We start from the raw sequence: 25,651 nt of genomic DNA on the forward strand, positions 1-25,651 counted from the left end.
GGTAGGTAAGCTTCCAGCTGGAGCCACGAAGATGTGAAATACAGGAGGGAGAGTGGTTTTGAGGAAGAAATGATCAAATTTGGTTTTGGACTGTTGGATTTGGCCGTATTTGTCTTTGGTTCAGACTCTTTGGTGTTTTCCTTCCAGATGCCAGTACCTTTGAGCTTCTCCACCCCCATTCCCAAGACAGCTTTTGAGCTCCATCTGGACCCACTGTCTCCCAGCAGCTTCCTCGTCTCCTCAAAATTTGCATGGCCCATGCCTCATTCCCTAAAGAACATTTTCTCCCCCAGTGTCAGGTGCCTGGTTTAAACAGCACATCTGGGCTGATGGATCCAAGTGCTCCTCTACTCAGGGGATATATTTCATTTTAACAGAGACATACAGGAGGTAATTCCTTTGCCCCAAAGATAATGAGAAAAGATTTTGGATGCCACCGACTAATGGTAGAGGAAAGATTTGGCGACTTGTGCCAGATGCATGGGCAAAGTTGGGTTCAAGTCCAGGCTCGGAGACTCCTTAGTCTTAGTTTGGCTGCTCTGCTGGGGGCACTACTGCATCCTTCTAGCTGTGAACGCTGATCCTTGAGCATGTCATCCTTACCTTTCTGGGACTTGGTTTCCGTGTGTGCAAGGAGACTAGCCATGTCTCCCTCCCTCGTGGGTGGGCTCATGTAGCTGCCCGACTGCCATTAGTGCCCCCATCCCACCCGCATGCACGAACTCCGGTTCTCTCTCTTGTGGGTGACCACCTGCTCACTACATCACCTCTTCCTTACCTTTGACCTTTGGCCTCAGGCTTGATGCTTGGAAGCCACCATTTGTGCGGGATGTGTGGTCTAAATCCCCAGTACAGGAGGATTCCAGCTGGAAAGCTCGTCGTAGCTGAAGATGGGTGGAGAAGCCCACCCTTGTTGCGTTGCAAGCCAGGAGCAGCGGGAGCCAGAGCACGCAGAAGGCGGCCCTATAATTAATCCCCCAGCATTTCCACCACCATTGTCTCTTCCCCATTGAGATCAGCCAATTAGCAGTTCCACACTCCTCTGCGTGGCAGCTACTTATTAGGGAAGACAAAGGCAGCATTGATTCCAATTTGTCCTGCATTTGGCTGTCTCTGAAGTTCAAGATTGCATTTGGGTAGCAGCACAGGGGAAGAAACGCAGGGGCAATGGAGAGAGCATGCCTAAAATTAGTTGAAATAATTTTAGCTCTATTGTGAATGGCTAAACTAAATATAAACAGAAGAGAGAAGGAAAATCTTCGTAATGTTAATTACCATAAGCATTAAGTACCCCAAAATGAGGCGTACAATTTGTTTGGTGACACTCTGATAATTAAATCATTTTCTCTCATTGAGATCTCCTTGCAGGTTTGTGTAGAGCCTGGCTCTTCCTCAGTGGTTTTCTCGTGCTGCCCAGGTTTCTCAGTCCGTGGTCTCTCTCCAGCCCAGGTAAGCTGTCCTGCTATTGTTCACTTGAGTGATTGCCTGGATCTTGTACCAGCCTGAGACATTTGGAAAGGGGCTAGGGTGAGGCCTGGGCTGAAGTGAACAAGACGATTGCTCACTGTCCATCTTTCCACTCCATCCATCCATCGATCCATCCATCCAACCATCCATCCATCTATCCACATTCATGCACTTTTTTCATTGATTCATTTAATAAGCATTTTTCTGAACACCTCTTTTGTGCCAGGCACTGAGGATACAGCGATAAATAAGATTCGATTGTTGCCCTCGAGGAATCTAGTGTGTGGGTGTAACGTATATGTAAAAAAAAAAATCACTTATAATACAATGTCAAAATGAGAGCATCATAGAAAGAAGGATTATTTTTGCCCAGGCAGTCGTGGAAGACTTCTCAGAAGAGGTGGCATTAGAGCGGGGCCTAAACGGAGTTTGCCAAGCAGGGCATAGGAGGAGGAACAGTCTTACCAGAGAAGACCCAGCAAGAATAAGGGCATGGCATTTCAAGGAGCCCTAGCAGGTTTCTAAGACTGGTTGGGAGGAGAGGAGGGTGGATGAAGGGAATGGTTGTAGAGGAAGTGGCAAAAATAGTCATGTTGACAATATACTTAATAAGTACTTACTGCGTACCTGGCACAGTGCTGAGTGTCTTACCCAAGTCATCTCATTTAATTCTTACACTCTCACCCTGAGATTTTTATCCGCCTTCTCCAGACTTTGGGACTCAGATAATTTACATAGCTGGTAAGACCTGTGTGATGACCCAAATTTGGGCTCTTATGCTACGTAACTATTCTGCCAGGCTGTGAGCTTGACTGTGAAGAGTGTGGGTACCAGGCGAGGGAATCCTGGCTTTATTCCACAGCTTGTGTGGGATACATACTTGGGAGAAGACCCTGACCCTGAGCTACTTTCCCAGTTTAGTGAAGAAATGAGGGCTTCATCTTTTGGGTGAGTGGGTTTTGCTACCTTCTTATTCCTCCTCTTTGCTTGGGAGTGTCTTGTGTGCCAAATCCTTGTCCCTTGTGTCCATGGCCCCGGAACAGACAACCTTACAAGCAGGCAGAAGAGCACGCACGGGGACTGTACACTTACTATGTGCCTGTTTTGCAAAGTGGGTATTAATGTCCTTTTAATACTGAAAAGGCTCAACGCTCAGAGAAGCTGTTCTAGTTTGCTAGCTACCAGAATGCAATATAACAGAAATGGAATCGCTTTTAAAAAGGGGAATTTAATAAGTTGCTGGTTTACATTTCTAAGGCCAAGAAAATGTCCCAAGTAAAACAAGTCTATAGAAGTGTTCAATCAAAGGCATCCACAGAAAGATACCTTGGTTCAAGAAGGCTGATGAAGTTCAGGGTTTCTCTCTCATCTGGAAAGGCATATGGCGAACATGTCCAGTGTTCCTCTCTTATCTGGAAGGCCACATGGTGAACACAGCATCATCTGCTAGCTTCTTCTCCTGGCTCCCTGTTTCATGAAGCTCCCCAGGAGGCATTTTCCTTCTTCATCTCTAAAGGTCGCTGGCTGGTGGACTCTGCTTCGCGTGGCTATGTCATTCTGCTCTGTTCTCTCTGAATCTCCTTCATTCTCCAAAATGTTTCCTCTTTTATAGGACTCCAGAAACTTCTCCAGACCCACCCAGATGGGTGGAGACATGTCATCACCTAATCCAGTTTAACAACCACTCTGGATTAAATCACATCTCCAGGGAGATGATCGGATTACAGTTTTAAACATACAGTATCGATAGGGATTATTCCACCATTTTATGAAATGGGATTTAGATGAAAACATAGCTTTTCTAGGGGACATACATCCTTTCAAACCAGCACAGAAGCCATGGGACTTGTCCAAGGTCACTTGGCCAGCATATAAGGCTCTAAAAGTAAAAGTGCTTCACTCCTCTAAATTATCTTTCCTCCTATTTCGTAAAATGCACTTATCCTATGGTCTCAGGGAGGGAGGAGGCATTATGAAAATTCTCCTCTATTTGTCAACATCCCTATGGGACCTGAAACTGAAAGGAGCATAATTTGGAGATGGCCTGAGAAGGTGAGAGCCAGGTAGGGGGCCAATGACTGCTTCTTAATCAGCACCATGCCTCTTTCAGTTACCAGTGGAGGTTTGAAGCTGTGTGTACCTCAGAAAAAAAATGTTCTTAAATTTAATCCATTCTTGTGGGTGTAAACCCATCGTAAGTAGGACTTCATGATGAGGCTATTTCAGTTAAGGTGTGGCTCACCTCCTTCAAGATGGGCCATGACCCTATTCCTGGAGTCCTTTATAATGAGTGAATGAATTCTTTTTTTTTTTTAAATACTAATATCTACTCCATGTAAATTTTGTCCATCTCTTGAAGTCCCTTTAATTAATATTTTGTTATGTTTTTACTTAACAGCACTTTTAAGAATTATATAATCAAATGTATCAAATTGTTTCCTTGTGATTTTTTATTACTTCAAAATAATAGTTGTTAATCCATTGCATTTAATTCACAGTATTTAACATCATTTTATATTGCATACACAAAGATGACTATGTGTGTACTGAGATCAAAATGCTTTTGAGATTTTTTTGCTACTGTCTTAAAGAAAAGCAGGAAATATTTTCATGTATGCTGAAAAGTATTTCTCAGTTAAGTCCATTTTTATTTAGTTAATATAAACAACAAATTCCATGTTTTTGGATAAAATAAAAAACCATAAGAAGTTCAATTATTACATTTCCATACCATGTAGTGCATATCATAACCCAAGAGAGAAATTGGCCTTAGTTTACACCATTTGCTGCTGCTCCATTTCTAATCTTCTCTAGTAAACATTTCTTAAGCATAGAATTTTCTTACTCAGTACACTATTCAAATTTGTATGGGTACTCTCTTTTAAGTTCAGTCATTAATTTTACTATAATAATTCAAGTGACAGTACCTACACTGTGTTAGTCGTTTCATAGATGAATTCACAAGCTTATTGTAAGTTTTCATCATTAATGCATGTTCCTGCAATGGCCAATCAAGAACTGCTGATGATCTTTCATCAGTTAATATTCATTGATAATTCTTATTGTTTTATATTGAATAGACTTGTGCAGAATTTTCATAGAAGACTGTGTAATATTAAATTACGTTTTTCAGATATGATTCTCTGATAACAGACAAAAAGTAAATGACATGGGAAAGGTTTACTTTTGCATCTGCACTTTTTTTTTATTTATTAAAAAAAATTAACTAACACAACACTTAGAAATCATTCCATTCTACATATGCAATCAGTGATTCTTAATATCATCACATAGATGTATGATCATCATTTCTTAGTACATTTTCATCGATTTAGAAAAAGAAATAGCAAGACAACAGAAAAATAAAATGATAATATAGAGAAAAAAATAAAAATAAAAAATACAAAAAATATATTAAAAAAAACAGAAAAAAAATACAAAAAAAAAAACCATAGCTCAGATGCAGCTTCATTCAGTGTTTTAACATAATTACATTACAATTAGGTAGTATTGTGCTGTCCATTTTTGAGTTTTTGTATTCAGTCCTGTTGCACAGTCTGTATCCCTTCAGCTCCAATTACCCATTATCTTACCCTATTTCTAACTCCTGATGGTCTCTGTTACCAATGACATATTCCAAGTTTATTCTCGAATGTCGGTTCACATCATTGGGACCATACAGTATTTGTCCTTTAGTTTTCGGCTAGTCTCACTCAGCATAATGTTCTCTAGGTCCATCTATGTTGTTACATGCTTCATAAGTTTATTCTGTCTTAAAGCTGCATAATATTCCATCGTATGTATATACCACAGTTTGTTTAGCCACTCGTCTGTTGATGGACATTTTGGCTGTTTCCATCTCTTTGCAATTGTAAATAATGCTGCTATAAACATTGGTGTGCAAATGTCCATTTGTGTCTTTGCCCTTAAGTCCTTTGAGTAGATACCTAGCAATGGTACTGCTGGGTCGTATGGCAGTTCTATATTCAGCTTTTTGAGGAACCGCCAAACTGCCTTCCACAGTGGTTGCACCATTTGACATTCCCACCAACAGTGGATAAGTGTGCCTCTTTCACCACATCCTCTCCAGCACTTGTCATTTTCTGTTTTGTTGATAATGGCCATTCTGGTGGGTGTGAGATGATATTTCATTGTGGTTTTGATTTGCATTTCTCTAATGGCCAGGGACATTGAGCATCTCTTCATGTGCCTTTTGGCCATTTGTATTTCCTCTTCTGAGAGGTGTCTGTTCAAGTCTTTTCATTTCATTTTTTAATAACGAATTCCTAGAGTCCTTTATAAGGAATGAATACAGACACAGACAGAGAAAGCCATCGAAGCAAGACACTGAAATCCATTGAACCTGGAAAAGAAAGGGCAAACCAGGAGATACTTCCACATGCCTTGCCGTGTGGCAAAGGAGCCAAGGATCACCAGCAGCCAGTCTTCAGGAAGAAAGCATCACCTTGATCTGGACATTTCCCTGGGCTCGAAACTGTAAGCTAATAAGTTCCCAATTCCCCTTGTTTAAGCCAACCCATTTCAAGGTATTTGCTGGAGCAGCCTAGGAAACTACAACACACCCCATTTATTTTGCTCCCTTGAATGACAAAACTTCTTGAAAGAGTTCCTTTAGTTGCTAATCACAATTCCTCACCTCTTGCCCTCACTTCAGTCCTCTCCAGGCAGGCTTTGGTCCCCATTACTCCATTGTAATCCCTCTTGTCAAGCATGCTAATGACTTCTGTGGTCATTTTGTGGCCCTCTCAGAGGGCTCCGCTGTGGGAAACCCTCTCTTTGAGCTTCCATGCTATCAGCTCACCTGGCTTTCCCCTATTGCTCACTTTTGGTCTGGAAGTCTCAGCTTGGTTCTGCTTGGTTCACTCTGTTCCAGCCACGCTTGTTTTCCTTCTATCCGTCTTACACAGTAGGTTTCCCCTCCCTCCATCTCTCCCTTCCTTCCTCGCCACAATTCACTTAGAAATTCATTTCATATTATACTGTTCCAGTCCCCCACCCCAATACACAACTGAAAGAAAAGCATCACAGAGCAATGTGTGTTAATCCTTACTAACTGTAATACATGCTTGTATTTTTATTCTTATTCTCTTCTTTCATTTTTTTTTTAAATGCTGATCTTGACATACTAAATCAGTTTCACAACTCTCTAATAGGTTTTGGTTTATCGTTTGGAGACACTGCTCTAATGTGTGAAACTAGTTCCCACCTTAGGGCTTTTGCACTTGCTATTCCCATCAACTAGAATATTCTATTTCCAGATAGTCTCATAGCTTTTTTTTCAGACTTCAGTTAGAACGTCTCTTGTTCAGATAGACTTTACTGTCCAGCCCTAATTAAAAATAACTTTGTTACCCCATCTTTCTCTCCCCCTGTATGCCACATATCTTCATGGCTCTTGTCATTATTTGAAATTATCTTGTTTATCTTTCCATACTTACTATCTATCCCTCTGCCCTAGAAAGGAAGACTTGTCTCATTTGTTCACTGACATAGCCTTAGTGCCTAGAACATATCTAGCAAACAATAGGTGCTCAATAAGTGTTTGGTGAATGAGTGATAAACTCTAACTCTATTTGGGCACAACTTCTGCTTCAGCAGTTGTGCCAAGTCACTGACCCACATCCATGGGGCATCCAAGTGTTTTGCTGTTAATTTATTTGTCTGTATTTTTTTCTTTTAGTCTCATTCAGCGTAGAATTTACAGTGATCTGGAAATATACTTACAATGCAGAATGATAGAATAATTGACCAAGAGACCAAGTTCAAAGGTAAAATGTGGTGGGTAAATAGTAAAGTCATATAAGTCAATCAGGCTGATTTTGACTGTAAGTATCAGAAAACCTCAACTCAAATGTCTTAAACAATAAGGCCATTTATTTGACATAACATAAAATCCAGAGGGAGTTTCATGGGATTTCCAGTGACCCATGATCCTTCCATCTCTGCTCTGTCATCTTTCTTTGGGCTTTATCCTCAGGCTGAAAGCACTTTTAAGGATCATACAAGACATCATTATGTCCAAAGGAAGAAGAAAGACCTTTTCTTCTCAGACAAGAGGAAACTTTTCCCAGATGCCCCCAAACAGACGTCCCCTAACTGATTCTTACTAGCCAGAATTGTGGCCCTTGTCCATTCCCTAAACAAGCATACGCAAGGAGAATGGAATTTCCAGAGCTGGCTCAGACTAGTCGTATGAGCTGGGATGAATATTGGGGCATCAAATATAACATCCACGACACCTGGGCTAAGATGACATCATACCATGAAATACCCAGAAACACATATACCATGTGATCCTGTACGATGGCTAGAGGTGGGCTACAAATTTAGCTCTGAGCTTCCCAGAAGCCAAGACAAAAAGGGGAAGAAAATTTAAAAATTTGCAGAGCTCATAAGTTTTAAACAAACCAGTTGCTTAAGAGAATTCTGTCTTTTTCTGATACTGAGACCTAAAAATTTTCCCCACTGGTCTTCATAAGGAAGCCATTGTAGTAAACCAGTTCCACTTTAAAGGTAGTAGCAGGTTTCATATGGCTGTTTCTTGTAATGCCTCAATGAAAGCTAAAGGAAGAATCCCAAATACCTAGCAGCAAAGCACAATTAAAAAAGTGATTCAAGGGTAGGAGAGGCAGGCTGGAGCAAACAGTACAAATTACGTGCCCAGATTTCTGATGGACTATGTGGAATTTTACCCAAGGGTAGAATTTAGACTATCTAAAAGAGCGGATGGATTGTTTGTCCTTCAGGCAGCCCACAATGAATATTATTCCTCTCAGTGAAATTTTTGATTAAGAAGGGGCAGCAGAGAGTTCGAGGTTGTATTTTTTGGCAAGAACCTGCAGTGCCAATTTTTCAGATATTCATGTTTTGAAAGTTGGCAGAGTAGACCGGACATTTTTAAAATAAAAATTGAGAAGCCTGACCAGAGAACCTGAATGGAGGGCACAGGTGTGGGTGCTTTTTACTTAGTCTCCCCATGCTTGCAAAATAGATATCTGAGCCCATATTCAGGACTTTATACCTATCTGGGATGAGCTTACTCTTGTTTTAGCTGGTGTCCTTTTACTCTTAAACATGGCCCATTTTGAATGTCAAATGATACAACCACTGTGGAAGGCAGTTTGGTGTTTCCTCAGGAAGCTAAGTATAGAATTGCCATATGACCCGGCAATACCATTGCTAGGTATCTACTCAGAGGACATGAGGGCAAGGACACAAACGGACATTTACACACCAATGTTTACAGCAGCATTATTTACAATTGCCAAGAGATGGAAACAGCCAAAATGTCCATCAAGATGAGTGGCTAAACAAACTGTGGTATATACATACGATGGAATATTATGCAGCTGTAAGACAGAATAAAGTCATGAAGCATATAATGACATGAATGGACCTTAAGGACATTATGCTGAGTGAGATTAGCCAGAAACAAAAGGACAAATGCTGTATGGTCTCACTGATATGAACTGACATTACTGAATGAACTTGGAGAATTTCAGTTGGTAACAGAGACAATCAGGAGATCAAAATAGGGTAGATATTGGGTAACTGGAGCTGCAGGGATACAGATTGTGCAAAAGAATTGATTGTAAAAATTCGGAAATGGATAGCACAATACTACCTAACCGTAATACAATAATGTTAGAACACTGAATGAAGCCGAATGTGAGAATGATAGAGGGAGGAGGCCTGAGGGCACAAATGAAATCAGAAGGAAAAGATAGATGACAAAGACTGAGATGGTATAATCTAGGAATGCCTAGAGTGTATCATGATAGTGACTAAATGTACAAGTTTAAAAATGTTTTTGCATGAGGAAGAACAAAGGAATGTCAATACTGCAGGGTGATGAAAATAGATGGCAATTAATATTTTAAAACTTTAAGTATGTGTGAGACTAAAGCAAAAAATGTTTATTTGGTACAAAATTTATATTTTGACAAGTGCATTTCCTAATATAATTTATGTGGACAGCTTAATTGAACACCATAAGTACATGGAACCTTGAGTAGGGCATGAGATTTTGTGGGTTTGTCCAAAGTGATGCCCTGATAAATCCCAGAGTGATTGGAACAGTGAATAAAAAGTGTTTGCAAAGTCCCCTTGGGGGAATGGTGAGAAAGGGGAAAAATTCAACTTTCCCAAGTGGAGAATTCTTGATATTCTCACAAGCAGTGGGGACAACCAAAACAATAGGCTGAGCCCTCAATCTTGGGGTTTGTTCATATGAAACTTAAGCCTGCAAAGGATAGGCCAAGTCTACTTAAAATTAGGCCCAAGAGTCACACCCAGAGAACCTCTTCTGTTGCTCAGATGTGATCTCTCTCTCTCAGCCAACACAACAAGCAAACTCACTGCCTTCCCCCTTCTACATGGGACATGACTCCCAGGGGTGTGGACCTTCCTGGCAACGTGGGACAGAAATCCGAGAATGAGCTGGGACTCAGCATCAAGGGATTGAGAAAACCTTCTTGACCAAAAGGGGGAAGAACCAAATGAGACAAAATAAAGTGTCAATGGCTGAGAGATTCTAAACAGAGTTGAGAGGTTATCCTGGAAGTTATTCTTATGCATTATATAGATATCCCCTTTTTAGTTAAGGTGTAATGGAGAGGCTGGAGGAAACTGCCTGAAAATGTAGAGATATGTTCCAGTAGCCATGTTTCTTGATGATGATTGTATAATGATATAGCTTTCGCAATGTGACTGCGTGATTGTGAAAACCTTGTATCTGATGCTCCTTTTATCTACTTTATCAACAGACAAGTAAAACATGTAGATTAAAAAATAAATAAATAGTAGGGGGAGCAAGTGATAAAATAAATTTAGTAGATTGAAATGCTAGTGATCAATGAAAGGGAGTGGTAAGGGGTATGGTATGTACGATTTTTTTTCTGTTTTCTTTTTATTTCTTTTTCTGAATTGATGCAAATGTTCTAAGAAATAATCATGATGATGAATATACAACTATGTGATGATATTGTGAGTTATTGATTATATATCAAGAATGGAATGATCATATGGTAATAATGTTTGTGTTTGTTTGTTGTGTTGAATAAATAAATTTTTTAAAAACTGTGGCCCATTTTGCAGTTAAATTGTATGGTCACTCTATATGCATCTCAGCTAGTGTTCACTTTGGCCTTCCACCTCAGCTGTACCTCTGAATCTTGTGTCTGCTTCAAAATATATTTGTTCTTCCACCTGCAAATCTGATCATATACCATGTAATCCCTGTCTTAATTCAAGGCCCACAATCAAGAGGTTGGATAAAGATGTGCAGAGCATATAATGTTGATGTGTGTGTGTGAGTGTGTGTGCATGTTTCTGTGAGAGTGAGATCATGGGCATGTCTTCATAACAGTGAGGGTGTGTGTGTGTGAGAGAGAGAGAGCTCATGGGCATACCAGTGTGAAGGTGAGGGTGTGTGTGAGCTCTTGGGCATGCCAATGTGAAAGAGAGGATATGTGTTTGTGAGTGTGAGCTCAATGGGCACATCAGTGTGAAGATGAGGGTGTGCATGTATGTGTGTGTGAGCTCATGGGTAGGCCAGCATGAAGATGAGGGTGTGTATGAGTGTGCAAATGCTTTTCTGTGCATGAAGGTGAGTATACTGGAGGCCATTTGGTGTAAAAGCACCTGAGTGTGTGATGGCATGGCAGACACACTTGAGTATTTGTGTAAGTACTGCCTCTTTAGATGACATGTAAACTCCCAGGGTCAAATCATAGGTTTCTTCCCTCTCGGTGTGGCAGCTGGTCTCCCAAGGTGACCCCTGGTGATTCTTGCCCCCTGGTATTCAGGGGGTGCATAGTCCCCCCATCTGGAGTCTGGGCTAGCCTACGTCTCAACTGAATAAAGAAAAAGCGGAATAACATGCTGATGATTCATCACTTGTGCTTTTTGGAGTCCTGACTGTAAAGAGTCAGGCTACTATGCTGGCGAGACCACATGACGAGACCATAGAGAGGAGAAGCCTGAGACTACGTGGAATGGGAGGTGGAATCCCAGCCTTCCAGTGACTCACACCCAGTGCCAGGCACATGAATGAGCTGTATCGAATGCCCCAGCCCAGTGAAGCCCCCAGATGACTGCAGATCTAGCTCGGATTACATGAAGCAGAAAAACCACCCAGCTGAGCCCAGTCAACCCTCAGGATCAACCCTCAGTTGACTGGTTGTTGTCTTGAGCCTCTAAGTTTTCCCAGTGATTTGTTAGCCACAATAGATAATCAAAATACCTGGTTGACAGTCCTCCTTCCCTATCTCTCTGACCTTACACAGGAAAGAATGCTGTCCTGAGAGACTGCGTGTGAAGGGTGCGGGGGCAGGCAAGATATTGAAGAAGTCAAAAGTCATTGCTCCGTTTCCCTCCTCTTCCCTTCCTGCCCCCCCTCCATATTTCTCATCCAGCCAGGCTTGTTTCAATCTAACCTGGTAACTCACTTGGCAGCTACTCAGAGCAGGGTTACAGGCCTTTTAGAATTCCACCAGCATGCCACTGGCAGACAGGCATCTGTTTAAGTGGGTAATTTCATCAAGGGGGGTGAAGCTCTCTGCGCTGTGCTTGGAATTCTAATGGGTGAGCCACTCAGTGAGCACATTCAAACCTGGAAGGCAGGTAGCTGAGGCCTAGCGAGTGCCTCTGCTGTGGTTCCCCCTCTGGGATTCAGACCGTTTAGAGGACAGCAATTAGAAAGAAATAAAGAGTTTCAGGGGTCTACTTACCCAAAGGCCGCAGAGCCTCTGGGGAAAAACTCACTTTAAGAGAAGATAGGGAAAACTTGGTAAAAGGCAAAGGAGGGTTGGGAGGGGAAATCTGAGTTAAGGAAGTGTCCTTTCTTAGAGGGGTCCCCAACATAGCGCCTCGGCCAGACTTGAGTTCTAGGGCAAGTAGGCTGCAATAAGAGCAAGAACCCTTCATTACCTCCACTTTCTTTGTCTGCATGTATCAGAAACACACTCAAACTAGCTTAAGCAAAAAAGGAACAGTATCATAAAGACGAAAGGGTGTCTCATAGAGGTCAAGGGTAAGAAGGCAGTTGGGCCCAAGAGGCCAAGAATGAGGAACATCCCCACTAAAAAAAAATTTAATTGTAGTGACATGCACACGTTTCAAAATTTCCCGTGTTATTCACTTCCAAATGAACACTTAAGTGGTATTAATTACATTCACAATATTGTGCTGCTATCGCCTATATCCATTATCCCATTTTTTTTCATCATCTCAAATACACTCTGCACCCATTAAGCAACAGGCCCCTGAAAACCTAGAATCTCCTATCTGTCTCCATGAAATTTGCTTCTTGTAGGTATTTCATGTAAGCGAGATCAGACAGTATTTGTCTTTTTGTGTCTGCCTTATTTCACTCAACGTAATGTCTTCAAGTTTCATCCATATTGTAGCATGCATTATTCACATTTTTACAGGTGAATAATAGTCCACTGTGTGTATACACCACATTTTATTTATCTAGTCATCTGTTAATGGACGCTCGGGTTGCTTCCACCAGTTGGCTGTTGTGAATAATGATGCTCTAAACATTGGTGTACAAACATCTGTTTGAGTCTCCCTGCTCCAAGAGTCAGTTCTGTTGGGTATATACCAAGAAGTGGGATTGCCGGGTCATATGATAATTCTATGTTCAACTTTCTGAGGAACTGCCAGTCAGATTTCCAAGTGGCTGCACCATTTTACAATCCCATCAAAAATGCATAAGGGTTCCTATTTTTCCACATCCTTGCCAATACTTATTATTTTCTGTGTTTGTTTGTTTGTTTGTTTTCAGTAACAGCCATCCTAGTGGTGTGAAGTGGTATCTCATTGGGGTTTTGATTTGGGTTTCCTGATGATCAATGATGTTGAGCATCTGTTCGTGTGCTTATTGACCATCTGTCTATCTTCTTTGGGGAAATGTCTATTCAAGTCCTGCTCGTTGAAAAATTGGATTATTTGTCTTTCTGTTGTTGAGTTGTGGTAGTTCTTTATATATTCGGAATATTAAATCCTTATCAGATATACGTTAGTAGTTATTTTTTTCCCATTCTGTAGGGTATCTTTTCAATTCTTTATAGCATCCTTTGACGTACGAAAGTTTTAAATTTTGATGAAATACATATTATCTATTTTTTTCTTTTGTTGCTCATGCTTTTAGTGTCATATCTAAGCAATCACTGCCAAATCTAAGGTTATAAAGTTTCCCCCCTATGTTTTTTTCCTAGCAGTTTTATGATTTTAGCTCTTATATTTAGGCTCTTGATCCATTTAGAGTTAATTTTTGAATATAGCATGAGGTGGAACTCCCCATTTTTTCATTTCTGCTTCTTCCTTGACTGCTTCTCTCTCGTGTCTCTGCACACATCCTTCCTCTGCTTTTTTTTTGTACAGTGGGTGGAACATGGCACCTCACAGATCCTGGATTTATGTGCACAAGTTCCAACCATTGGAAGAAATGAACTGGCTTTAGGAAATCCTCATTCCAAATCTGGGAGAGAGCATCTGATTGTTCATCCTGGTCAGATATCTTCCCTGATATAATCCCTTGGGGGCAGCGTTTGGCATTATAAACATGGCTTCCAGGACCTAATTCTGTGGATGTTTCCAGAGCAAGGTTGAGGCAACCTCTGATTTCCAGATTTCCTGAAAGTTATTCACTTCACCCACAATTGCTGTGAGACAGTAAGCATTCAAGGCATTGGCTGCAGAGCCAACATGTTTTACTATGATACTCCTGGGAATGGACATCTCCCATGTGTGTAGGAGCAAACAGAGGCTCAGAGGAATTCTGCAACTTACTCAGCAATTTACGGCATCATAAATATTCTAGGATTGAAAGGATGCTCAGAGAGCTCTACTTCAACTACATTTCTGAACACATGTGGAAACCAAGGGCCAGAGAGTTTAAATATTTGCTCAAACTCACACAGTGAGTTAAGCAATGGAAATAAACTCCATTGTATCTTTCTCTTTACGTCTATACTGTTATGTCGCTTGTATATAACCCAACTAAACCTTGATCAGGACACCTTGACTTTTCAAACTTGGGATAAAACCCTCCTCAGTGTGGCATGTTGACAGTTTGCCCACGCCCTTATAGACCATCTCAGTGGGTATCTGCATGCATCTTCTCTGCCAGGGTCTCATTCCCTGCTCCCCACTTCCCCCAGATGTCTCTTTGGCTTTAGCTGATGTGAGGCGGCTTGACCTGACTTGACGCAACTCTAATTTGGCTAGAAGTTTCCAGCCCTGTTGCCTATTCACCCTTGAGTCTCCCCACACCCTGAGGGAAAGCCGAAGCCAGTTAGCAGGACAAGGGACCAACAGCTGTGAGAAACCTCTCCTGCCCTGACAGTCTTTCCCTACACCCCAGGTTCCCTCCAGGCCGCCGCTGCGTCTTTGAAGCTGAGCTTGTGTTACTGTTCATTTAAAAAATGACAAACTGTAAAACAACAACATTTGCACATTGAACACTTTGTCCTGTCTGTGTAGCAGCCAGGGCTCCAACAACCTTCCAGCTCACTTTTGAGTCTGCTTTGCTAAGAGAGTTTCCATGATCTCCAGGCTTGGTGGAACTTCATCTTTAAATCACATTTGCAAGGAATATACTGTGGGTTTGAAAGAGAGATGCAAAGCAATACTCTTCTAAATAACTCTCGGGTTGAAGGGGAAATCGTAACCGGAATAAGAAAATATTTTGAACAGAACAAAAATGAAAATAGAAGCATATCAACACTTGTGGGATGCAGCCAAAATGGTACACAGAGCAGGTATTCCTAACCTGGGGTAAGAATTCAGGGACTCTGTGAATGTGGCTGAAAAAAAAAATTCTTTCTTTTAAATAACCTGGAGCTGAAATGGAGTATTTCCTTCAATTAGGAATGTAGGCACAGCCACAATAGAATCAGTGGTACCTGTGACTTTGTCACCAATAGAAATCACAGATATTGAATTGACACTGCCCATCAATTTAAAGATCCAGGCAATTTATTTTATCTGCCTTGGTGTCGCAATGTGCACTCAGGCTTGCCTAGATACAGGGATACAAATAGCAACAGTTTATGTCTTTTACTGCTTTATGAGCTATGTCAGCCTCAGCACTGAGGAAAGATGCTTAGGATTTTGCCAAAGAAATGGCATGGGCAAGATTTTCATATCACCATATGTGGAAGTGTCCACAGGTGTATCATGTGGAGAGGCCAGTTGACTAAATTCATATTGCGCTCTGCAAAGATCTCAGATCCACTGTCAATCTCATTTATTACTATTCTCAAAAGACTTTTTATTTGGACACAGTTGCAGATTTACGGGGAGTTGCAGAGAAAGTACAGAGAGGAACTGCGTACCTGCTTTTCGCAGTTTCTGACAATGGCTGCATCTTATGTGACTATAGTTCAATGTCAAAACCAGGAAATTAGCATCAACACGTGTGTGTATAGTTCTGTGTCATCGTGTGTGTATAGTCCTATGTCATCTTATCACATGCGTAGATTTAACCACCTCTGCAATTATAACACAGAACTAGTCCACCACAACAAAGGTATCCTTCATGCTACCTCTTTAGAGTCAAAACTACTGCTTCTCTCCCACCATTCCTAACCCCTGGAAACCACTGATCTTTTTCTCCATCTCTATGATTTTATCATTTTGAGAATGTTACATAAATGAAATCGAACGGTATGTGACCTGAGATCGGCTTTTTTTTACACAGCATAATGCCCTTGAGGTCTGTCCAAGTTATTGTGAGTATCAACAATCTGTTCCTTTTCATTGCTGCATAGTACTCTGTGATAGGAAAGTACCATAGTTTGTGTAAGTATTCATTGATTGTAGGATATTTGAGTTGTTTTCAGTTTTTGGCTATTACAGATAAAGCTGCTACAAACAATTGTGTGGTTTGTTTTTGTGTAGGCAAGTTTCCATTTCTCTGGTATAAGTTGCCCAAGAGAGTGTGATTGTCAGGTCATATAATAAATCTGCTTAGATTTTTAAGAAACTGCCTGTGCTGGTTTGAAAGGAAGTATGCCCCCTAAGAAAAGCCATGTTTTAATATAAATCCCATTTCATAAAGGTAGAATAATCTCTATTCAATACTGTATGTTTGAAACTGTAATGAGATCATCTTCCTGGTTGATGTGATTTAGTCAAGAGTGGTTGTTAAACTGGATTAAGGGACAACACGTCTCCACCCATTTGGGTGGGTCTTGATTGGTTTATTGGAGTCCTATAAAACAGGAAATATTTTGGAGAATGAGAGACTCAGAGAGAGCAGAGAATGCTGCAGCACCACGAAGCAGAGAGTCCACGAGCCAGCGACCTTTGAAGATGAAGAAGGAAAACACCTCCCGGGGAGCTTCATGAAACCGGAAGCCAGGAGAGAAAGCTAGCAGATGATGCAGTGTTCACCATGTGCCCTTCCAGCTGAGAGAGGAACCCTGACTGTGTTCGCCATGTGCCTTCTCACTTGAGAGAGAAACCCTGAACCTCATCGGTCTTCTTGAACCAAGGTATCTTTCCCTGGATGCCTTAGAGTGGACATTTCTATAGACTTGTTTTAATTGGGACATTTTCTCGGCCTTAGAACTGTAAACTAACAACTCATTAAATTCTCCTCTTTAAAAAGCCATTCCATTTCTGGTATATTGCATTCCAGCAGCTAGCAAACTAGAACACTGCCCAACTATTTTCCACTGTGCTGTACCATTTTTCATTCCTACCAGCTATGTGTAAGACATCAGGTTTCTCTGCATTCTCACCAGTGTTGTTGCTATTTTTAATTTTAGCTGTTCTAATAGGGGTGTAGTGATATCTCATTGTGATTTTAATTTGCATTTCCCTAATGGCGGGTGATATTGAATATTTTGTCGTGTACTTTGTTGAAATATCTCTTCTTGTCTTTTGCCCATTTTCTTTGGGTTGTTTTTATACTGCTGAATTTTGAGAACTCTTCAAATATACTTGTCCTTTAACAGATACATAGTTTGCAAATATTTCCTCCCAGTTTGTAGCTTGACTTTTTTCCTTTTAACATGGTCCTCTTCAGAGATGATCATACATGTGTGATGAAGTTCAATTTATTGATCTTTTTTTCTTTTGTGGATTGTGGTTTTGGTTTTATGTCTAAAACCTCTCCATTAAGCTCTAGGTACTGAAGACTTTCTCCTATGCTTTCTTCTAAAAGTTTTTTTTTTAAGTTTTATAGATTTATGATTTATATTTAAGTCTATGATGCATTTTGAGTCTTTTTTTTTTGTCTGTAGCTATTGCTCTGACACTATTTGTTGAAAAGACTGTTGTATTAATTTTCTATTACTGCTATGACAAACCACCATACATTTTGAGGCTTAAAACAATATAAGCTTATTCTCTTATAGTTCTGCAAATCAGAGGTCCAAAACCAGTCTTTGGGACTAAAATCAAGTTACTGGCACAGCTCTTTCCTTCCGGAGGCCCCAGAGAGAGAATCCACTTCTCACCTCTTCCAGTTTCTAGAGGCTGCTGCTGACTCTCTCCTGCATCTTCAAAGCCAGCTGTGTAGCATCTTCTCTGACCTCCTATTTCCTTCTTATAAGGCCCCTTTTGATTACAGTGGACTTATCCAGATAATGTAGGCTTATGCCCCTCTCTCAAGATCCTTAGCTTGATCTCATCTGCAGAGTCATTTCTGCCATGTAACATAACACATGCACATATTCTGGGGATTAAGGCATGGGCATCTTTGATGGGGGTATTAATCATCTACAACAGCTATCCTTCCTCAAATGGCTTTTGTACCTTTGTCAAAAATCCGTGGGCTGCACTTGTGAGGGGCTATTTCTGGGTTCTCTGTTCCATTCCATTGATTTATGCTGATTCTACCCTGTCTTGATTATGGTGGCCCTATAATAAGTCTTGAAATCAGGTAAAGTGATTTCTCCCCTTTATTTATTTATTTATTTATTTATTTATTTGCAAGGGCAGGCAGCTGGAATCCAACCCGGGTCTCCTGCACGGCAGGCGAGAACTCTGCCTTCTGAGCCACCGTGGCCCACTCTATTCTTCTTTTACAAAGTTATCTTAGCTATTCTAGTTCCTTTGGCTTTCTGTGTACATTTTAGAATAATATTGTCTATATCTATAAAAAGTCTTGCTGAAATGTTGATAGGAATTGTGTTAAACCTGTGTATCTATTTGGGGAGAAATGACTATTATGTTGAATCTTCCAGTCCATGAGTATGGTATGTCTCTCTACTTATTTAGAACTTTTTTTTTCTTTCATCGGCATTTTCTTTCATCTTTCATTCAGCATACAAGTCCTGTACATGTTTTACTAGATTTATGCCTAAGTATTTCATTTCTTTGAGCATTATAAATAGCATTGTATTTTAATTTCAGTTTTCATGTGTTCATTTCTAGTATATTGAAATATAATTAATTTTTTTAAAATTTTGACTTTGAAATAATTTCAAACGTACAGAACAATTGCAAAAATAATACAAAATCAATACAGAGAACTCCAAAATAACTATTACCTAGATGCCCATTTTCACCAACTTTTAGCATTTTGCTACATTTATTATATCATTTTCTCTCGCTCTTTCTCATCTATCTACCTATTTTCTAAATATATGAGACCAGGTTGCATACACCATGCTCCTTGAACATTCAATACTTTATGTAAATTTCCTTAATTTAATTGATTTTTATATGTTGACCTTGTATCCTGTGATGTTGTCAAATTCACATTAGTTTCAAAAGTTTTCTTGTGGATTACTTAAAATTTTCAACATAGACCATTATGTCATCTGCAAATTGGCAGAGTTGTATTTCTTCTTTTCTGATATTCGTTTCTTTTTTTCTTATATGATTGCCCTGGCTAGAACTTCCAGTACTAAGATGAGAAGCAATGGTGAGGTCAGACATTCTTGTCTTATTCCTGATCTTAGGGGGAAAGCAATTAGGTTTTCAACATTAAGTATAATGTCAGCCCTATGTTTTTTGTAGATATTCTTTATCAAGTTAAGGAATTTCCTCTCTCTTCCTAGATTTCTTGAAATTTTTATCATAAATGAGTGTTGAATTTTTTCAAATGCTTTCCTACATTGATTGATGTGATCTTGTAATTTTTCTTCTTTAACCTGTTAATATTATGGGTTACATTGGTTGATTTTCAAATATTGAACCAGACTTGTATGTCTAAAATAAACTCCATTTGATCATGTATACAATTTTTCTATATTGCTAAATTTTATTTGATAATATTTTAAAGGATTTTTGCTATGTATTCATGAGAGATATTGGTTAGAAGTTTTCTTTTTTGTACTTTTTTTATACTGGCTTCATAAATTGAATTGGGAAAGTGCTCTTTCCTCTTCTATTTTCTGGAAGAGATTTCATAAAATTGTTAATTCTTCTGTAATCATTTTTTAGAATTGGGCCCTGAAATTTTTTTTTAGGGAATTTTAAAATTATGAATTCATCTCCCTTAATAAGGCTACTCAAATGATGTATTTCATATTGGGTGGTTTGCAGTAGTCTGCGCTTCTTGAAGAATTGATTATTTCATCCAAGTTATCGTATGTTTTTGTATAGATATTTGTAGTGTTACCTTATTATCCTTTTGATGTCTGCAAGGTCTGGATACACCCTGTTTCATTCCTCATATTGGTAATTTGTGTCTTCTCTTTTTTATTTGTTAATCTTGCTAAAGGTTTGATATTTTCACTGATCTTTTCAAAGGGTCAGCTTTTTCTTTCATTGACTTTTCTTTATTGGTGTTCTGCTTTCAATTACATCAGTTTCTGTGCTTTATTATTTCCTCCCATTTACTTGCTTTGGGCTTATTTTTCTCTTCTTTTTCTAGTTTTTTTGAAGTGAGAACTGAAATTATTGCTTTGAGGTTTTCTTCTTTTCTAATGTAAGCATTTAGTGCTATAAATTTCCCTCCCAGCACTGCTCTAGCTGTGTTTCACATATTTCTAAAATATAATTTCATTTTCATTGAGTTCAATGTGTTATTTAGTTTTCCTTGAGACTTCCTCTTTGACCCATGGATTACTCAGAAGTGTGTTGTTTAGTTTCTAAGTGTTCGAAGATTTTTCTGTTATTGGTTTCTAGTTTGATCTCATTATGGTTGTAGAACCTATTCTATATGCTTTTTAATTCTTTTGCATTTTCTGAGGTTTTATTTTTTGACCCAGGATATGACCCATCCTTGCATCTGATCTGTGGGCACTTGAAAAGCACATATATTCTGCTGTTGTTGGGAGGAGTGTTTATGAATGCTGATTAGATGGTGTTGGTTGATGATGCTAATGAATTCTATATTCTTGATGATTTTCTGAGTAGTTCTATCAATTATTGAGAGAGGGGTGTTGACATTTCCAACTATAATTGTGAATTTATCTATTTCTCCTTTCAGTTCTCTCAGTTTTTGCTTCACCTGTTTTGCTGTTCTGTTGTTTGGTGCATACACATTTAAGATTGCTATGTTTTCTGGTGAATAGACCCTTCTGCCATTATAAAATGTCCTTCTATCTCTTTGGTAATTTTCTTTAATATATAGACAAAGACATAACTTTTGATTAATGTTTGCATGATATATTTCTCCATCCTTTCACTTTCAACCTGCCTATATTGTGATATTTGAAGTGACTTTTTTGTAGATATCATTAGTTGGGCCATGTTTTTTTTAAACCCGCTCTGCCAATCTCCATCTTCTACTCAGTGTATTTATATCATTTATGTCTTAGTTTCCAAGCTATTAAGACAAATACTATACACTGGGTTGGCTTAAACAAAAGGAATTTATCTACTCATAGCATTGAGGCTATGAGAAGTCCAAAATCGAGGTGTCAGCAATGCACAGCTTTCTTCCTGAAGAATATAGCATTCTGGAGTTGGCTGCCAGTGACCTTTGAGTCTGTCTTTGCTATCACATGGCCACATCCTCTCCTTTCTCTTCTGAGTTTTGTTGCTTCCAGATTCTCTCTCCTTCACATGGTTTCTCTTCAAAAAGTCTTCGGTAGTAGGACTAAGTAAGGGCCAACTTCATTCAGTTGGATCACATAACTAAAAATAACATGTTCCAAAAGTCCTATTTGCAATGGGTTCACACCCACAGGAATGGATTAAGAACATATGTTTTTTATCCCCAGGATGCGTAATCCAAACTATCACAATTTGTAATAATGTAATTATTCATATAGCAGGGTTTAAGTCATCATATTATTTTTTGCTTTCTGTTTGTTCTGTTTTTCGTTTCCCTGTTTTCTTTTTGCTGTCCTCCTGTGAGTTACTTGAACAACTGTTAGAATTCATTTTGAGTTATCTATGGTGTTTTTAAGTTTATCTCTTTGTATAAGTTTTTATTTAAGTGGTTGCTCTAGGTATTGTATTATATATACATAACTTATCACGGTCTACTGGTATTGATGTTTGCGAGTTTGAGTGAAGTGTAGAAACTTTATCTCCTTTGCCCTTCCCCATTAATGATATAATTGTCTTAAATAATCCTTCTTCCCTCTGCATACATTGAGAACCACGTCAGAGAGTGTTGTAAATTTTGCTCCAACCATCAAACATAATTTAGAAATCTCAAGAGCAGAAAGTCTATTTTATTTGCCCATAATTTTTCTATTTCCATTGTTATTTCTTCTTTTCTGATGTTCCCAGATTCTTTTCGTTTTTTTGTCATTTTCTTTCAGTATTCCCTTATTGTTTTATCTTCAAATAAGTTCTGTTTTAGGGTAGGCCAGTTAGTTGCAAATTCTCTTAGTTTTCCTTCATTTGAGAATATGTCAAATTCTCCTTCAGTCCTAATGAATATTTTTGCTGGATCTAGGTTTCTGGGCTGGCAGCTCTTTTCGTTCGGTGCTTGAAAAATGTGCCACTTTCTTCTGTCCTCTATGTTTCTGATGAAAAACGGTTGTCATCCAAATTGTTTTTCCCCTAAAAGTAAGGTGTTGACTTCTTCTCTCTGATTTCAATATTTATTCATTGATTTTAGTTTTTGGAAGTTTTACTATGATATGTCTTTGGAGTGAATTTCTTAGGGGTTCACTCAGCTTCTGAAATTTGTAGGTTCATTTCTTTTGACAAATTCAGGAAATATTCAGCCATTATTCGTGCTACTAATGTTTTTTTCAGCCCTACCCTCTTTTTACTCTCCTTCTGGGACTCTGATGACATGAATATTAGATCTTTTAATAAAATTCCAAGGTTCTGGGGGTGCAAGGGGAGTTCAGTGGTAGAATTCTCGCCTACCGTGCGGGAGACCTGGGTTTAATGTCCGGTCCTTGCACTTCCCAACAAAAAACCAAGCACAACAAGCAATCAAAAAACAAGCCAACAGGGCGGGCCACGATGGCTCAGTGGCAGAGTTCTCGCTGCTATGCGGGAGATGTGGGTTTGATTCCTGGAGCCTGCCCATGCAAAAACAAACAAACAAACAAACAAACAAAAAACACAAGCAAACAAACATTCAACAAATGGTGCTGCAATAACAGGATACTCACATGGAAAAAGAATGAAATGTGACCCTACACCATACAAAAAAAAAAAAAGAAAGAAAACAGTAAATGTTAAAATCCCAAGGTTCTGTTAATTTTTTTTCAGTTATTCTCTGTTGTTCATAGTGGGTAATTTCTGCTGTTCTATCTTCAAGGTCATTGACTCTTTCATCTCTCTTTCCTCTGTTCTCTCCATTCTGCTGTTGAGTCCATCCATTGAGTTTTAAAAATTTTGGTTATTCTATTTTTCAGTTCTAAAATTTCCATTTTAGCTTCCATTTCTTTACTGAGAGTTTCTTAGGAAATTTGTTTCAAATGTGTTCGTGATTTCTTGTTGAAGCATTTTTATGACGGCTGCTTTGAAGTCCTCGTCAGATAATTCTAGTATCTGGATCATTATCTGTTGATTGTCCTTTCTCATTCAAGTTGAAATTTTCCTGGTTCTTGGTATGATGAGTCATTTCTTTTGAAACCTGGACCTTTTTGTTATATTGTTGCGAGACTCTGAATCTTATTTCACACAACTGTTTTAGCAGGTATCTTCTGTCCTTGCTCAGGTAGGGGAAGGGCAGTGCTGCACGGCTACTGCGAGGTGTGGGGGGAGGACCAGGTCCCCCATTCAGCTGCCACTGACACCTGTACAGGGAAGGACTCCTTGTTACTGATGAGATGGGTGGGAGCCCAGGCTCTCCACCAGGCCTCTGCTGATCCCACCCTGGCTGGGGGGAACAGACATCCCTCATTTCCGCTGCCCACACAGCCTTCACTCAACACCGTGGAGGGAAGGAGGGGGAAGCGTGGCCTTGTGACTGCTGGGCAATGGTAGAAGTCTTGACTCTCCACCAGCTCAGCAGGAAGAGGGAAAAGCACCTTGGTACCACCGGATAGGATCAAAGTCCAGGCTCTCTGAGTTCTCTCCACTGACCCTGACTATGGGAGCCTCATTACCACCTTCCACTCAGCCTTTTTTGACACCACTTAGTGGGGGTGGGAGTGGGGCTTGGGTGCACCTCCCTACATCCTGGGGAGGATGGGCGTCTAGGCTCCCTTTTCAGCCTTTGCTGCCTGGGGTGGGGGTCAGGCTGCAGCTTCTTCTGGGGTGTTTGGCAGGAGCAGAGTGGTTATTACCTGAAAGTTTTCTGTCTCATGAGGCTGCCCCTTTCTTGGTCCTTTGGCTAGAGACAATAGACCTTTTACCTGTCGGCATTTCCAGGTTGCCATCTTCTCCAGCACCTGGTGGGATACATGAGGTTAAAAGAAAATAAAGGAAACTCACTGGATTCCTCAAGTTCCTAGTCAGTCTATCTTCACTCCACTTTTCGGAGTCTCCTTGTGTTTGTTTTATATGCAATACCTAGGTTTTCAGCTGCATGTAGCAAGAGGAGTCAGGGAATGTATATATTTTTCCAGAAGCAGAAGTCCAGTTGAGTTTACTAAATCAATGATCAGGGGGAAAAAAGAAAAAAAAATCAAACTTTTAAAAAATAGATATTGGGGAACTTTGACTCTTGCCTTAAGACAATGTCAGCAAATGGGAGAGCAAGTTCCCTTGAAGTCTTGTGTATCTCCATAATCAAGACCAGGTCTTGGTGTTTTGTTTTGTTTTTTAATATTTTTATTGTAAACAACAAACAAACATACAAATATTCTTGGCAGACAAACATTCTATACATGGTATACAATCAATGGCTCACAATATCGTTACTTGGTGTCGTTTTAAATGGTAAACCTCAACAGTCTGGCTTTACGGATTTTGAATATGTTCAACCTTGAAAAAGGAAACTTGCTAAATAAACTGGTTTTGAGAGTCATTTCATCATTAAGGGAACGAGAAATTCAGACAGCTCACTGATGTTTTCACATTGGTTTTGATATCTCAAAATTGTGAAAAGAGCCAGCAGCTCTGCTTGGGAAACCAGTGTACATTAGGGCGTTAGAACAAGCTTTTGGAAGGCACTTTTCACAAGATGAGTATTCAAACCACCCCTTTTTACAAAATGTGCCCCATTTACTTCTGCACTGAGCTCACTAATGAAATCAGGAGGCAGAGGCTCTGAGTAAAGCATGCTAAGGGCGGTGAGGCAGTGGCTGCGGCTGCATTGCCAATGCGCCTGAGGCCCGGCTACTACCTCCTCTGCAGTTGTGCCTGCCGGAATTTTAGCTCCATCTGTTCACTTTCTCCAACCGATACTACGGCTTGCTCAGGAACTCATATTATCATGTTGAAATTTTCTTAACCAGTTGTTTTGCCTTCAAGAAATTTGCATTGAACAGCTTTGCAGACATCATCATTATAAACATAGGGAACAAAGACCAATAAAATGCCCTAAACATTGACTTCTGTTCAGCTGCACAACCGTAAGGGAAAGAAGCCACTTAACCCTGGTCTCCCGGCTGGTTATTCAAACACGTCCTTCTGAAGATTAAAATGCATTATTTTGCGATTCAGTCTGTAAGTGCACTTTTCCTAGAATGGCTGCTTCTTTTTTTGACCCAAAGAGATTCAGCTGTATCTGCAGCTCAGTTTCTCAGCTTTTCTCCTTTCCCACAGACCCCCTCCATCACACTCTGTGGCATTTTCCATGCAAGTTGATTTTAAATGACCTTTGAAGGAAGCTTCAGACCCTTTTTTAATTGCTTGTTTGATTGTGCTTTTTCATTATAGAGTAACTTTG

The 25,651-nt window shown here is 39.8% G+C and overlaps 1 long non-coding RNA gene across 3 annotated transcripts in view; it reads left to right on the forward strand.

Moving 5' to 3' along the window:
- LOC143663685 (uncharacterized) overlaps positions 1–25,651 on the forward strand; it is a 34,282-nt gene that overhangs the window by 3,312 nt on the left and 5,319 nt on the right. For 2 of the 3 annotated variants that reach the window (XR_013166124.1, XR_013166122.1), the window contains 2 exons: positions 1,357–1,449; positions 1,841–1,984. This is a non-coding gene — a long non-coding RNA (uncharacterized LOC143663685). The remainder of the gene's footprint in view (positions 1–1,356; positions 1,450–1,840; positions 1,985–25,651) is intronic. The other variant, XR_013166125.1, reaches the window with a different exon arrangement.

The sequence above is a fragment of the Tamandua tetradactyla genome, chromosome 2 (assembly GCF_023851605.1).
Source record: "Tamandua tetradactyla isolate mTamTet1 chromosome 2, mTamTet1.pri, whole genome shotgun sequence".
Lineage (NCBI taxonomy): Eukaryota > Metazoa > Chordata > Mammalia > Pilosa > Myrmecophagidae > Tamandua > Tamandua tetradactyla.